This window comes from Nerophis lumbriciformis, linkage group LG01, assembly GCF_033978685.3.
Source record: "Nerophis lumbriciformis linkage group LG01, RoL_Nlum_v2.1, whole genome shotgun sequence".
In the NCBI taxonomy this organism is placed as follows: domain Eukaryota; kingdom Metazoa; phylum Chordata; class Actinopteri; order Syngnathiformes; family Syngnathidae; genus Nerophis; species Nerophis lumbriciformis.
In genome coordinates, this window is record NC_084548.2 from 8,925,001 (window position 1) to 8,942,500 (window position 17,500).

Here is a 17,500-nt window from a genome sequence, read left to right on the forward strand (position 1 = left end):
AGAAAGTAAAACAATATAAAAACAGTTACATAGAAACTAGTAATGAATGAAAATGAGTCAAATTAACTGTTAAAGGTTAGTACTATTAGTGGACCAATCATGTGTGCTTACGGACTGTATCCCTTGCAGACTGTATTGATATATATTGATATATAATGTAGGAACCACAATATTAATAACAGAAAGAAACAACCCTTTTGTGTGAATGAGTGTAAATGGGGGAGGAAGGTTTTTTGGGTTGGTGCACTAATTGTAAGTGTATCTTGTTTTTTATGTTGATTTAATTAAAAAAATAACACAAAAAAAACGATACTGATTATAAAAAAAACGATACGATAATTTTCGATATTAATTTTTTTTTTCCCCCAAATATTTTTATTGAATTTTGCAGACAGTACAGTATGATGGAACATGGCAACAGCAAGTTGAGGTATCTGCACATTTTACAATATGTAACATAATAAACCCCACCCCTTACAATACCCACCCACTTTAATTCCCAAGGTAATTGTCACCCACAACAAATATAGACACACATGAATATATGCAAACTTAGATTCAATCCAACAAATATATTAAAGATAAATAAAAGATAAATAAGGTGAAATAAATAAATAAATACTACATAAGATATGCAATAAAATATAACGTAAAAGTAAATAAACACAAGGAATGAGGGTCGGTGGGGGGGCTTCAGCGGTCAGCTCTGTCTAAGTTGTGTTACTCGAATCGCTTGGGGTGATGTCAAGCTTGTCCCTAATAAGGTCTAGGAGGGGGCCCCAAGTTTTATGGAAAGATGACACAGATCCTTTCTGCGAGAACCGAAGCTTCTCTAACTGGAGACACCGCAAGACATCTTGTATCCAACTGCTATGGCTCGGTTCCATTTAAAAATAATTGTACGCCTAGCCAGCAGAGTCGTTAACGCAATGACATGACGAGCGGTTGCAGGTAAACTGTCCACCTGCGGAACGCCAAAAAGGGCAGTCAGCGAGCTGGGTGTTATTGTCCTATCGAGGGCCTGCCCAACAGTGTCAAAAATAGCCGACCAAAAACTTGAGAGTTTTGGGCATGTCCAGAACATATACAAATGGTCAGCTGGGGATTGTCTACAGCGGTTACAAGTGTCGCTATGGTTGGGGTATATTTTAGCCAGTCTAGCATGGGTGAAATGTGCTTTATGTAGTACCTTACATTGTATTAGACCATGCCTAGCGCATTTAGGCCGATATTATCGGACATCTCTAATCAAGATCATATAATCGCCAAGCCCTACTTTGCGGATTGTAAATACAATGGTTCAATGGACAGAATGAAACACATATACCATATTTTTCGGAGTATAAGTCGCACCTGCCGAAAATGCATAATAAAGAAGGAAAAAAACATAAGTCGCACTGGAGCCCGGCCAAACTATGAAAAAAACTGCGACTTATAGTCCGAAAAACACGGTAGTCATATAGTTTTTCTTCCACTGGTACTCAGTGTTTACAACAGGGGTGCTCACACTTTTTCTGCAGGCGAGCTACTTTTCAATTGATCAAGTCGAGGGGATCTACCTCATTCATATAAATAATTTATATTTACTTATTTATGAAACATGTGTTTTTGTTAACAAGTTAAAGGTGTTTAATGATAATGCAAGCATGTTTAACACATATAGTTAATATTGTTAAAAAATTAAAGGTGTTTAATGATAATACAAGCATGTTTAACACAGTTAATATTGTTAAAAAATTAAAGGTGTTTAATGATAATACAAGAATGTTTAATACATATAGTTAATATTGTTAATAAGTTAAAGGTGTTTAAAGATAATACAAGCATGTTTAACACATATAGTTAATATTGTTAATAAGTTAAAGGTGTTTAAAGATAATACAAGCATGTTTAACACGATTCCTTTCTTTCATGAAGACAAGAATATAAGTTGGTGTATTACCTGATTGTGATGACTTGCATTGATAGGAATCAGACAGTGGTGCTGATAACGTCCGCATTTTCGAATGGAGGAGAAAAAAAGTCCTCCTTTCTGTCCAATACCACATGAAAGTGGTTGGTTTTTGGCATCTTATTTGTCCAGCTTCCGTACTCCTTTGTATACATTTTACAAGAAATACATTGTCTGCAAACTCCGTAGCTTGCTAGCTTGTGCACGCCAGCTTTCTGAGACTCCTATTTTGTTTGTGCAACTGTGCAGTCGGTCTTTGGAGTTTTGACGACAGGTACGGCGCCAGAGTCTGTTGAAATAAAGTGTTTCTCGCCTTCCAGTCGGTAATTTTAATGAGCTGGCAGCAGCCAGCGTCTTCTCAGAAGACCCTCGAGTGCCGTGAATGTCAATCAAGTGACGAAAGTGACGTCATAGTGAAGATTTATGATCGCTCATTTTTAGGCTTCTCAGAAGACCCTCGAGTGCCGTGAATGTCAATCAAGTGACGAAAGTGACGTCATAGTGAAGATTTATGATCGCTCATTTTTAGGACTATTTTTTTAATGCCTGGCTGGTGATCGACTGACACACCCTCCGAGATCGACCGGTAGCTCGCGATCGTCGTAATGAGCACCCCTGGTTTACAATGTAACCCTGCATGAATGTGAAGGGCACACAACCTGCTAAGAAATAAAACCTCGGTCTGACAATGAGATGCTTAAAGACCAGTGGGAAGCAGGCCAAACTGTAAAGAAAGAAAAAAAAAGTAAACACAGACATCTGCTTCTAAAAAGTATTGTGTAAACTTCCACAGCCCCGTAAGGACCAACTCTGAAAGTGGAAAGTATCTTTCAGTCTTTGCTCATCCGCCACATACAAACACTGTTCAACTTGGGAAGACGCAGCCCGTACCACATTTGGCTCTCTCAGACTTTGAAGAAGACATCTCAGTTATTTACAGCTCAGCCTGGCAAAAAGTATGCACTTTTATCGCTGTGTGACAAGTTTGAAATCAGGAATGATTTCATGCCGCTCTGCCTGAGTTCTGCCTTTGCTCTCGTCCTGTTGATTTATTAAAGCTTAGTCAAATGTAATGTCCATAATCCTTAAAGGTAGAGGGAAAGCTCAACAGGCGCGTGGATATTCAACACAAAATCTGACTTAAGGGACTTTTGCTTCTGTCTTAAAAATGATGTGTCATTGTTTCTTAGCTTGTGATACCAATATTATACAATCAACACACTTTAACAGGCACCCCTTCGTTGTGGTATTTTAGGCTTCATAATGCGCCACACATTTTCAATGGGAGAAAGGCCTGGACTACAGGCAGGCCAGTCTAGTACCCGCACTCTTTTACGATGAAGCCACGTTGATGTAACACGTGGCTTGGTATTGTCTTGCTGAAATAAGCAGGGGCGACCATGGTAACGTTGCTTGGATGGCAACATATGTTGCTCCAAAACCTTCACAGTGTAAGTTACCCATGTCTTGGGCTAAAGTTTTTATTTTGCCGATGTCCTATTCATTTGAGAATGACAATACATTGGGAAAAACAGATGGTACAGTATGATACGTTATGGAGGATCGACAGGTTATTCATGTTTTTCTATTGAATGTACTGCATGCCATCTCCGGGTTGGGTAGGAGACCCTGCCCCAAGTGGAGGAGTTCAAGTACCTCGTAGTCTTGTTCACGAGTGAGGGAAGAGTGGATCGTGAGATCGACGGGCGGATTGGTGCGGCGTCTTCAGTAATGCGGACGCTGTATCGATCCGTTGTGGTGAAGAAGGAGCTGAGCCGGAAGGCAAAGCTCTCAATTTACCGGTCGATCTACGTTCCCATCCTCACCTATGGTCATGAGCTTTGGGTTATGACCGAAAGGACAAGATCACGGGTACAAGCGGCCGAAATGAGTTTCCTGCGCCGGGTGGTGGGGCTCTCCCTTAGAGATAGGGTGAGAAGCTCTGACATCCGGGGGGAGCTCAAACTAAAGCCGCTGCTCCTCCACATGGAGAGGAGCCAGATGAGGTGGTTCGGGCATCTGGTCAGGATGCCACCCGAACTCCTCCTTAGGGAGGTGTTTAGGGCACGTCCGACCGGTAGGAGGCCACGGGGAAGACCCAGGACACGTTGGGAAGACTATGTCTCCCGGCTGGTCTGGGAATGCCTCGGGATCCCCCGGGAAGAGCTGGACTTCCCTACTACTTCCCCCGCGACCCGACCTCGGATAAGCGGAAGAAGATGGATGGATGGATGGATGGATGTACTGCATGCATTGCAACATTCTGAGTAGTAGTTTTTTATATATATATATTTGGTTTAATTGTTCAGGGACATCAATCAATCAATCAAAATGTACCTATACAACCCTTAATCACCAGTGTCTCAAAGGGCTACAAAAACTCATTACCTCCTTAGATTCAAACCCACATCCGCCGGGCAAGGAAAGACTCAAAAGATCCCAGCTGTGGAAAAGAAGAAACCTTAAGAGACCGCAGATGTAGGGACTCCCCTTCCAATGTGATCGGCTGCAATGGGTGTCGAGTGGGTATGATTGTAAAATTTTTAAATTAATAGATGGTGTGGGAGTCCAGTCCATCCAGAAGCCAACAGAGAGTCATTTATATTATTAGAAATGGGTGCTATGATGATGCCGTCTACCCAACAATGATATGCATTGAGTGATGACATTTTGCATCCTTGTTAGATAGTGGAAGTATACCTAATGTCTTTTAATGTATATCCTCCTGAGAACCAGTGTCCTCTGTTTTTGGTCTATTTCTTTAAATGTCGTTGACAGAGGACGCTGGCTCTCAGGAGTTACTTTAGATCCATCCGACACCCTTAGCAGAGTTTTCTTTGTCAGTCTTCTTCATTATCTTCTGATCAGGTACTCAGCCCACATTGCTCAAACCCACCTGGGCTTTTCAAGACCCCTCTGGGCTGCTCTCGTTTTTCTTTTGTTTCTCACTTTCACTGTGTTCTCCATGCAGCTCTCTCTCTGTCTGTCTGTCTCCATCATTCTATCTCATCTGTCCATCTGTCTGTCTGGCCTATTTTCTCTGGGCAATTGCTCTTGGGTCTTCTTCCCTAAACAAAAAAACAAAATCCCCCTGTTGTCTAGCCCGCAGACCTGCAGTGTCGACCCCTATCTTCCTCTTAATTGTCTCGCCATAGTCCCCGAGGCAAAGACCCCTATTCCCCCTTCCATTCTCAGCATAAGCAACTCTGAATGCCAACATACCTTCTTCTCTTTGTCACCTTTGTTACAAAGCCGCTAATGCTCGCTCCCATTGTCTTATTGTTCCATTAATAGTCTCACTTCTATCTCCTCTGCTCCTTGAACCCTCCTGGCTATTGGCCTTATTTCTTCCATGGCTCCATCTTTTTGTCTGACACATTTCTGTGCCTGTGGCCATCAATGACATCCTAACATTGATGACATTGACAAGCTTTCAGACCACTTTCCAAAGATGCCAATACCAACCCATTGAAATTCTAAGAGACTGTATGATTTGTTGTTATGGTTATTATACATTGTCACTATAGGGCTGGGCGATACATCGAATATACTCGATATATCGCGGGTTTGTCTCTGTGCGATGTAGAAAATGATTATTTCGCGAGTATTCGAGTATACGTTCTCACGCAGTTGCTTTTAGCTGCGAGCATTACACTTTCTCACTCTTTCTTGTCTCTCCTTCTCACAGACAGATAAAACAACCGCACCTTGTTACATACGTCACATACTGTCGTGCGTGCAACGTCATGTAGTAACGTTAGCGTAGGGCTGGGCGATATATCGATATACAAACCCCGTTTTCATATAAGTTGGGAATTTGTGTTAGATGTAAATATAAACGGAATACAATGATTTGCAAATCCTTTTCAACCCATATTCAATTGAATGCACTACAAAGACAAGATATTTGATGTTCAAACTCATAAACTTTTTTTTTTTTGGCAAATAATAATTAACTTAGAATTTCATGGCTGCAACACGTGCCAAAGTAGTTGGGAAAGGGCATGTTCACCACTGTGTTACATGGCCTTTCCTTTTAACAACACTCAGTAAACATTTGGGAACTGAGGAGACACATTTTTTTAAGCTTCTCAGGTGGAATTCTTTCCCATTCTTGCTTGATGTACAGCTTAAGTTGTTCAACAGTCCGGGGGTCTCCGTTGTGCTATTTTAGGCTTCATAATGCGCCACACATTTTCAATGGGAGACAGGTCTGGACTACAGGCAGGCCAGTCTAGTACCCGCACTCTTTTACTATGAAGCCACGTTGATGTAACACGTGGCTTGGCATTGTCTTGCTGAAATAAGCAGGGGCGTCCATGGTAACGTTGCTTGGATGGCAACATATGTTGCTCCAAAACCTGTATGTACCTTTCAGCATTATTGACGCCTTCACAGATGTGTAAGTTACCCATGTCTTGGGCACTAATACACCCCCATACCATCACAGATGCTGGCTTTTCAACTTTGCGCCTATAACAATCCGGATGGTTCTTTTCCTCTTTGGTCCGGAGGATACGACGTTCACAGTTTTCAAAAACAATTTGAAATGTGGACTCGTCAGACCACAGAATACTTTTCCACTTTGTATCAGTCCATCTTAGATGAGCTCAGGCCCAGCGAAGCCGACGGCGTTTCTGGGTGTTGTTGATAAACGGTTTTTGCCTTGCGTAGGAGAGTTTTAACTTGCACTTACAGATGTAGCGACCAACTGTAGTTACTGACAGTGGGTTTCTGAAGTGTTCCTGAGCCCATGTGGTGATATCCTTTACACACTGATGTCGCTTGTTGATGCAGTACAGCCTGAGGGATCGAAGGTCACGGGCTTAGCTGCTTATGTGCAGTGATTTCTCCAGATTCTCTGAACCCTTTGATGATATTACGGACCGTAGATGGTGAAATCCCTAAATTCCTTGCAATAGCTGCTTGAGAAAGGTTTTTCTTAAACTGTTCAACAATTTGCTCACACATTTGTTGACAAAGTGGTGACCTTCACCCCATCCTTGTTTGTGAATGACTGAGCATTTCATGCAATCTACTTTTATACCCAATCATGGCACCCACCTGTTCCCAATTTGCCTGTTCACCTGTGGGATGTTCCAAATAAGTGTTTGATGAGCATTCCTCAACTTTATCAGTATTTATTGCCACCTTTCCCAACTTCTTTGTCACGTGTTGCTGGCATCAAATTCTAAAGTTAATGATTATTTGCAAAAAAAAAAAAATATTTATCAGTTTGAACATCAAATATGTTGTCTTTGTAGCATATTCAATTGAATATGGGTTGAAAATGATTTGCAAATCATCACTCGAACATCGAGTTTAAGTAAAAATATATCGAAATATACTGTTTTGTCCATATCACCCAGCCCTACTTGTCACCATTAAAAAGAGTGAAGTTTGAATCACAGAATACATCTGTTTCCCTCTAAATCTTTTGAATACATGTAAAAAGACACAATGCAAGTACCTAGTTAATAGTACAATGGCAAAACTATAACAGCCACCAATAGAACATTACTAGTTCTACTTTAATAGCTGTAACATCAATATTTCAAATAGCTTGTTCTTTTTTGATGGACTTAATTGCCTCATGGATACAATAACACTTTGTATCTATGATGTTATCCTAAAAAGCTTCTACTCAGTGAGTCAACCTGTCCTTTGTAATTGTTTTAGTTCGGTCTAGCACAGTGGTTCTTAAACTTGTTGGAGGTACCGAACCCCACCAGTTTCATATGCGCATTCACCGAACCCTTCTTTAGTGAAAAATAAAATTCAAGACAAAGTTATATGTTTTTTTTTTACTGGTGCACAAAATGAACCGTACATGAGCATCACCTTGTTCAAAGAACAAAACCAACACAGTGCATGAACTCACAACTAATTACACACCTACAAATGAGATGGAAATTAGAGGGAACATTTTTTAGGGGTATCCATAATATACCGATAGGGAGAAGTTTTTATTTTCACGATGAGTCGGGTGTGTCTTGACCTCCGCCAAACCCCTGAGCCCGACTCACCGAACCCCTAGGGTTCGATCGAACCCAGGTTAAGAATCACTGGTCTAGCAGTATCAGTGCCACATCCATTAAAAGCCCTAAAAGTTCATTGCTAATTTAGTATCGCTTCAGATGCTATCGTCGTGACAGATTTACGGCCAAATGTATAAAACAACTGTCCTATTTAAGTTCATTTTGTAGCCAAACCTTTTCCCCAAAAGTATAGCGTCTAAAGAACATTATTATTTTTTTTTTTCCTTATGGTTTTGCCTAGGGATGTCCGATAATGGCTTTTTGCCAATATCTGATATTCCGATATTGTCCAACTCTATAATTACCGATACCTATATCAACCGATATATACAGTCGTGGAATTAACACATTATTACCGGTATGCCTAATTTGGACAACCAGGTATGGTGAAGATAAGGTACTTTTAAAAAATTTTTTATAAAATAATATAAGATAAATAAATTAAAAACATTTTCTTGAATAAAAAAAGAAAGTAAAACAATATAAAAACAGTTACATAGAAACTAGTAATGAATGAAAATGAGTAAAATTAACTGTTAAAGGTTAGTACTATTAGTGGACCAGCAGCACGCACAATCATGTGTGCTTACGGACTGTATCCTTGCAGACTGTATTGATATATATTGATATATAATGTAGGAACCAGAATATTAATAACAGAAAGAAACAACCCTTTTGTGTGAATGAGTGTAAATGGGGGAGGAAGATTTTTTGGGTTGGTGCACTAATTGTAAGTGTATCTTGTGTTTTTTATGTTGATTTAATTTAAAAATAAAATATAATTAAAAAAAACGATACCGATAATAAAAAAAACTGATACCGATAATTTCCGATATTACATTTTAACGCATTTATCGGCCGATAATGTCGGCCTGACATCTCTAGTTTTGCCCATTTATTGTGTTTTGGTTACTTTTTCAGTAAATGCCAAAGCGGAATAGCCGTTTTGAATTGGCTTCAACTAAATTAATTGAACAAGTTCCATACCATTAACATTAACTTCATACAATTTGGGTTGAATGATAATTGAATTTGATTGGTGTACTGTATATTTAAGGTGCATTTATTTTGAACATACTTAGACTTAGACTTCCTTTTTATTGTCATTCAAATTTGAACTTTACAGCTCAGATAAGAACGAAATTTCGTTACATAAGCTCATGGTAGTGCAGGATAAAAAAGCAATAAGGTGCATATATAAATAAATATATATATATAAATAATATATAATATATACATATAAAATAAATAAATATATATATATAAATAAATAAATAGATTACTGTACAGATAAATATATTGCACTTTTTCATATGCGTCCACGTTTATGGATGTATGTTATATTGTCTTTTTTTATTCCAGCGAGTTAATCCATTTTGGGGGGAATTGAGGGGATAATTTAATTATGATGCGTTCAAGAGTCTTACGGCCTGAGGGAAAAAGCTGTTACAGAACCTGGAGGTTCTGCTTCGGAGGCTGCGGAACCTATTTCTAGAGTCCAGCAGTGAAAACAGTCCTTGGTGGGGGTGGGAGGAGTCTTTGCAGATTTTCTGAGCCCTGGTCAAGCAGCGGCTTTTTGCGATCTCCTGGATAGGAGGAAGAGGAGTCCTGATGATCTTTTCCGCCGTCCTCACCACTCTCTGGAGAGACTTCCAGTCTGAGGCATTGCAGGCTCCAGTCCAGATAGAGATGTTGTTGGTCAGCAGCATACTTGCCAACCCTCCCGGATTTTCCGGGAGACTCCCGAAATTCAGCGCCTCTCCCGAAAACCTCCCGTGACAAATTTTCTCCCGAAAACCTCCCGAAATTCAGGCGGAGCTGGAGGCCACGCCCCCTCCAGCTCCATGCGGACCTGAGTGACGTGTTGACAGCCTGTTCTCACGTCCGCTTTCCCACCATATAAACAGCTAATGATCGAGGGCGAGTTCTTGGTTTCTTATGTGGGTTTATTGTTAGGCAGTTTTATTAACGTCCTCCCAGCGCGGTAACAACACACAACAACAGCAGTCAAGTTTCCGTCCCCCGTAAAGCAGTTCGTCTGCCGTAAACAGCAATGTTGTGACACTTTTAAACAGGACAATACTGCCATCTACTGTACATGCATATGTGACCCACCCATAATGTGTCACATTTTTGTGTTGATTTATTTATTTTATTTTGTTGTTTGAATTCGTTTTTGGAGCTGTCATTACACATTTATCAGTATTCACATTGGTCAGTAGGGGGCAGTAGGGCGTTTCTTCCCAATTGAATGCTATCACCTGCAGACCGGAAGTGTCTTGTCATTCTGATGAGAGCGACCAGTCTGAACAATTGAAACGTCCTGTGTGCTTTTTCCTCCTGTATAACATGTTAGTTTTGGTGAATCAACTCACTGAATAATATCCATGTGATCTTTATAAGTTTAAGTACACATTCTGATGGTGGAGCCTAACTCTAAAGTGTTTGTGAGTTGTAGTTTGTATTTGTGAATGAATCCAGTGCACAGCTGCAGTAATCAATACAAAAAGGCGACGTGAGTGCGCAATGTTTATATAGGAACTTCTGATCCTAATTCAGACTCCCAAATTAGAGCTCCCGTTTTCTTATTGATTTTATAATGTATATTTGTATAATGTGTGTGTTCTGAAATAGTGACAGAATAGAACAAGGATGGACAATTGAACCCTTAACTCAACAATGAGTAGATGAATGTTATGTGTGTGTATGTGTAAATAAATGAACACTGAAATTCAAGTATTTCTTTTATATATATATATATATATATATATATATATATATATATATATATATATATATATATATATATATATATATATATATATATATCCTGCGATGAGGTGGCGACTTGTCCAGGGTGTACCCCGCCTTCCGCCCGATTGTAGCTGAGATAGGCTCCAGCGCCCCCCGCGACCCCAAAGGGAATAAGCGGTAGAAAATGGATGGATGGATATATATATATATATATATATATATATATATATATATATATATATATATATATATATATATATATACACATGTAATAAAAAATATATATATATAGCTAGAATTCACTGAAAGTCAAGTATTTCTTATATATATATATATATATCTTAACCACGCCCCCAACCACGCCCCCCGCCCGACCACGCCCCACACCCCCCACACCCCACCCCCACCTCCCGAAATCGGAGGTCTCAAGGTTGGCAAGTATGGTCAGCAGGCTCTCTATAGTGCCTCTAGAATGTGCTGAGAATGGGGGTAGGGAGCTGTGCTCTTTTCATCCCACGCAAAAAGTGCATGTGCTGCTGAGCTCTTTTTACAAGAGCTCCGGTGTGTACCATTAACTCATCGTAGGTGACAAGTATTGAATGAATTGATTATTTAAATGATCATGTATTGATAGTGCTGTATGAAATATGGCATTGATTGTTTCATGTTTGGGAATGGAGTTTTTTTCTTTTGATGACAGAAACAAAATGTTAACGGATAATGTATTTTTATTGTATGCTAATTTGGGTTTGATAGCTTTTCACCGCATTGCGGTAGGGTATATCGAGCACTTTTCTTTTTTTGCACTAGCAAGAATAATGGCTCTCTGCTGGTTGCAGCCAAGTTGTGCACTTAATTTGTTCCACCGCTCAGAAATAGAGATGAATAATGAAATCAAAGACAATTTAGTAGTCCATTGTGTACTTCTCGCCTGACACTTTACCCTAACTTCCACCATAACATCTCCTTGTTGTTCTCTCATTCCCCGACATTAGCTCCACCCAGTCCCAATTAACCCCAAGCCCCTGGTCGCCTCACTGTCACTTCTCACAGCCTTTCTGCTTGGCTTCACCTCCCACATCTCTGTGTTGTTTTAGGGGGGAAATGTGTCTGTCTCCTCAAAGCTCCTCTCTTATCCTGCTCCTTCACGGTGGGTTCTTCCACCTCAACTTTGGGACATCCACAAAGTTGTCTTAATTTATCGCCCCCTTCCTCCTGTAACGGTGTCCTCATCATCCATCCCTCCCCTCCTCATCTTAAGTTAGATTGTACAGCTGACCTGCTACATAATCAGCTCTCCCCTCACTCTCCTCTATCACTGTGTGGGAGAGATAACCGCCTCACCTTCATCTTCAAACCCTCTTTCTAACCTCCCAACTTTGGTTTTGGCTCATCTCGCCTCCTCCTTCCTCCTCTGGTCTGGTCAACACCCCTCTCTTTAACCTAAGCCCTCTCCCTCTTTTCCTGCTTCATTGTTTCCTCTCTTCGCCTCCTCTTCTGGCCAGCAGCCATCTTCCGTGTCTTCCATCCTTCTGTCTTCTTCCTTTGCCTTCTGAAAAACTGCTTAGATGATGGATCGGAGAAGCTGAATGGAGGCAATCAATCTTCCTTTTTGTAACAAAGCATCCTTTCATGTCCATTTCATATAGAAGGTGTTTTGTCGCTGAGGTAATAAAGCATTAAACACGACTTGATGGAATAATCTGACATCTTTTGGCGTCGTACACCGCATGAGTCATACGGTTAACTCATCGACTACATTTTTTTTTTTTTTCACTCTCTCACTGTCTTTCTGAAGGCGTTAGTCATTCATCCAATCACGAAAAATGATCTTATAGAATATACAGTAAATACAAACCCCGTTTCCATATGAGTTGGGAAATTGTGTTAGATGTAAATATAAACGGAATACAATGATTTGCAAATCATTTTCAACCCATATTCAGTTGAATATGCTACAAAGACAACATATTTGATGTTCAAACTGATAAACGTGACAAAGAAGTTGGGAAAGGTGGCAATAAATACTCATAAAGTTGAGGAATGCTCATCAAACACTTATTTGGAACATCCCACAGGTGAACAGGCACATTGGGAACAGGTGGGTGCCATGATTGGGTATAAAAGTAGATTCCATGGAATGCTCAGTCATTCACAAACAAGGATGGGGCGAGGGTCACCACTTTGTCAACAAATGCATGAGCAAATTGTTGAACCGTTTAAGAAAAACCTCTCTCAACCAGCTATTGCAAGGAATTTAGAGATTTCACCATCTACGGTCCGTAATATCATCAAAGGGTCCAGAGAATCTGGAGAAATCACTGCACGTAAGCAGCTAAGCCCGTGACCTTCGATCCCTCAGGCTGTACTGCATCAACAAGCGACATCAGTGTGTAAAGGATATCACCACATGGGCTCAGGAACACTTCAGAAACCCACTGTCAGTAACTACAGTTGGTCGCTACATCTGTAAGTGCAAGTTAAAACTCTCCTATGCAAGGTGAAAACTGTTTATCAACAACACCCAGAAACGTCGTCGGCTTTGCTGGGCCTGAGCTCATCTAAGATGGACTGATACAAAGTGGAAAAGTGTTCTGTGGTCTGACGAGTCCACATTTCAAATTGTTTTTGGAAACTGTGGACGTCGTGTCCTCCGGATCAAAGAGGAAAAGAACCATCCGGATTGTTATAGGCGCAAAGTTGAAAAGCCAGCATCTGTGATGGTATGGGGGTGTATTAGTGCCCAAGACATGGGTAACTTACACATCTGTGAAGGCGCCATTAAAGCTGAAAGGTACAAACAGGTTTTGGAGCAACATATGTTGCCATCCAAGCAACGTTACCATGGACGCCCCTGCTTATTTCAGCAAGACAATGCCAAGCCATGTGTTACATCAACGTGGCTTCATAGTAAAAGAGTGCGGGTACTAGACTGGCCTGCCTGTAGCCCAGACCTGTCTCCCATTGAAAATGTGTGGCGCATTATGAAGCCTAAAATACCACAACGGAGACCCCCGGACTGTTGAACAACTTAAGCTGTACATCAAGCAAGAATGGGAAAGAATTCCACCTGAGAAGCTTAAAAAATGTGTCTCCTCAGTTCCCAAACGTTTACTGAGTGATGTTAAAAGGAAAGGCCATGTAACACAGTGGTGAACATGCCCTTTCCCAACTACTTTGGCACGTGTTGCAGCCATGAAATTCTAAGTTAATTAATATTTGCAAAAAAAAAGAAAAGTTTATGAGTTTGAACATCAAATATGTTGTCTTTGTAGTGCATTCAACTGAATATGGGTTGAAAATGATTTGCAAATCATTGTATTCCGTTTATATTTACATCTAACACAATTTCCCAACTCATATGGAAACGGGGTTTGTACTACAGTTTTGGTCTGTGCATCGGTATATACAGTCGCGGTCAAAAGTTTACATACACTTGTAAAGAACATAATGTCATGGCTGTCTTGGGTTTCCAATAATTTCTACAACTATTATTTTTTTGTGATCGAGTGATTGGAGCACATACTTGTTGGTCACAAAAAACATTCATGAAGTTTGCTTCTTTTATGAATTTATTATGGGTCTACTGAAAATGTAGTCAAAAGTATACATACAGCAATGTTAATATTTGCTTACATGTCCCTTGGCAAGTTTCACTGCAATAAGGCGCTTTTGGTAGCCATCCACAAGCTTCTGCTTGAATTTTTGACCACTCTTCTTGACAAAATTGGTGCAGTCCAGCTAAATTTGTTGGTTTTCTGACATGGACTTGTTTCTTCAGCATTGTCCACACGTTTAAGTCAGGACTTTTGGAAGGCCATTCTAAAACCTTAATTCTAGCCTGATTTAGCCATTCCTTTACCACTTTTGACATGTGTTTGGGGTCATTGTCCCGTTGGAACACCCAACTGCGCCCAATACCCAACCTCCGGGCTGATGATTTTAGGTTGTCCTGAAGAATTTGGAGGTAATCCTCCTTTTTCATTGTCCCATTTAAAGCACCAGTTCCACTGGCAGCAAAACGGGCCCGGAGCATAATACTACCACCACCATGCTTGACGGTGGTCATGGTGTTCCTGGTATTAAAGGCCTCACCTTTTCTCCTCCAAACATATTGCTGGGTATTGTGGCCAAACAGTTAAATTTTTGTTTTATCTGACATCACATTGACAAATACAAGACCTTCTGGAGGAAAGTTCTGTGGTCAGATGAAACAAAAATTTAGCTGTTTGGCCAAAATACCCAGCAATATGTTTGGAGGAGAAAAGGTGAGGCCTTTAATCCCATGAACACCAGACCTACCATCAAGCATGGTGGCAGTAGTATTATGCTCTGGGCCTGTTTTGCTGCCAATGGAACTAGTGCTTTACAGAGAGTAAATGGGACAATGAAAAAGGAGGATTACCTCCAAATTCTTCAAGACAACCTAAAATCATCAGACTGGAGGTTGGGTCTTAGGCGCATTTGGGTGTTCTAACAGGGCAATGACCCCAAACACATGTCAAAAGTGGTAAAGAAATGGCTAAATCAGGCTGGAATTAAAGTTTTAGAATAGCCTTCCCAAAGTCTTGACTTAAACGTGTGGACAATTCTGAAGAAACAAGTCCATATCAAAAAATCCAAAATTTAGCTGAACTGCACAAATTTTGTCAAGAGGAGTGGTCAAAAATTCAAGCAGAAGCTTGTGGATGGCTACCAAAAGCGCCTTATTGCGGTGAAACTTGCCAAGGGACATGTAAGCAAATATTAACATTGCTGTATTTATACTTTTGACCCAGCACATTTGCTCACATTTTCAGTAGACCCATAATAAATTCATAAAAGAACCAAACTTCATGAATATTTTTTTATGACCAACAAGTATGTGCTCCAATCATTCTATCACAAAAAAATAAGTTGTAGAAATTATTGGAAACCATGACATTATGTTCTTTACAAGTGTATGTCAACTTTTGATCACAACATTCCAGCTTAGTTTTTAGTAACTTGGTTTCATCACTCGTTAGTGTTTCTGACTCAACAGAGCTCGGATTGCAACACCGTCATGAAAACAACTCCAACAGCCACATATCATATCACCACAACAACAACTTTGTTGTTTCTAGTTGTAACCAGAAGGACAGTGTTAAAATACTTTAAAACAAGTAAACACTCCCAAAGGTCTGTTTGGGGTTCATTTATGTTTTAACCACATGAAAGTGATTGCATGCCCTATGAATGCAGGAAGACTCACAGCAATCCTGTCTTGTGAGTCAAGAGAAGCCAACACTCAAAAGAGCTTGAAAGCTGAAGAGATGACCACATTGCTGCCATACCATGCATTGAAGATGTAATTGCTAACGTATGGTTTGTGTTGACTGTAATGGAGAAGGCTAATGACAAATTTAAAGCTCACGAGATGATTCAAAATGTACAGTAATGCACTACTGCTAGTAGAAAAATACATCTTTTTGGGATATACAAATGTTATGAAAATAATGTAACCTAATTCTATTTGTTTAGCTTTTTGTAGAAGTTGTAGAATCCATCCATCTTCTTCCGCTTATCCGAGGTCGGGTCGCGGGGGCAGCAGCCTAAGCGGGGAAGCCCAGACTTCCCTCTCCCCAGCCACTTCGTCCAGCTCTTCCCGGGGGATCCCGAGGCGTTCCCAGGCCAGCCGGGACACATAGTCTTCCCAACGTGTCCTGGGTCTTCCCCGTGGCCTCCTACCGGTCGGACGTGCCCTAAACACCTCCCTAGGGAGGCGTTCGGGTGGCATCCTGACCAGATGCCCGAACCACCTCATCTGGCTCCTCTTGATGTGGAGGAGCAGCGGCTTTACTTTGAGTTCCTCCCGGATGGCAGGGCTTCTCACCCTATCTCTAAGGGAGAGCCCCGCCACCCGGCGGAGGAAACTAATTTTGGCCGTTTGTACCCGTGATCTTGTCCTTTCGGTCATAACCCAAAGCTCATGACCATAGGTCATACTTGCCAACCTTGAGACCTGCGATTTTGGGAGGTGGGGGCTGGGGGCGTGGTCGGGGCGTGGTTGGGGGCGTGGTTAAGAGGGGATGAGTATATTTACAGCTAGAATTCACCAACTGGAGTATTTTATTCATATATGTATATATATATATATATATATATGTATGAAAAACTTGACTTTCAGTGAATTCTAGCTATATATATATATATTTATTTATTTATTTTATTATATATATAAATAAAAGAAATACTTGAATTTCAGTGTTCATTTATTTACACATATACTCACACATAACACTCATCTACTCATTGTTGTACCGGTACTTGAAAGTACAATGCAATTCAATTCCGGGGCAATGGCACCTATCAAATACACAGTAATGAAAACACAGTTGTTCTACTAACTGTACTGTGTGTTATGAGAGTAGAGTATGTGTGTGTGTGGCCCTTTAATAGGTGACAGCATGTGAGGTGAGTGACGTAAGTGAGTGTGTGGGCGAGAGAAGAGAGGGAGCGTAGCGTGAGTGCGGGGAGGGACTAGTCGGTTTTGTGTTGGATTGGCTGTGTGCAAGCAATCAATAAAGCAAGATTTGCAACTAATCGCTGGACTCATCATTCACCCTAAAGTCGTCCGTTGTGGAGACCCACTGCCGAGTTAGGTGAAGGGTGTTGCCCCGAGCATACATCGGCCCTGGAGAAGTGTCTCCCCTGCGCTCTTCGACTATGGTCTCGTTCTTCTGCTTCGTCTCCTTGTGTGCGCACACTGGACTCAGGTCCGCATGGAGCTGGAGGG

At 40.8% G+C, this 17,500-nt stretch overlaps 1 protein-coding gene and 1 long non-coding RNA gene across 2 annotated transcripts in view; one reads left to right on the forward strand and one right to left on the reverse strand.

The window, feature by feature from the left end:
* LOC133615792 (uncharacterized) overlaps positions 1–17,500 on the forward strand; it is a 517,593-nt gene that overhangs the window by 229,030 nt on the left and 271,063 nt on the right. The window lies entirely within an intron of this gene.
* sema3h (sema domain, immunoglobulin domain (Ig), short basic domain, secreted, (semaphorin) 3H) overlaps positions 1–17,500 on the reverse strand; it is a 229,400-nt gene that overhangs the window by 55,920 nt on the left and 155,980 nt on the right. The gene's annotated exons all lie outside the window — the stretch shown is intronic.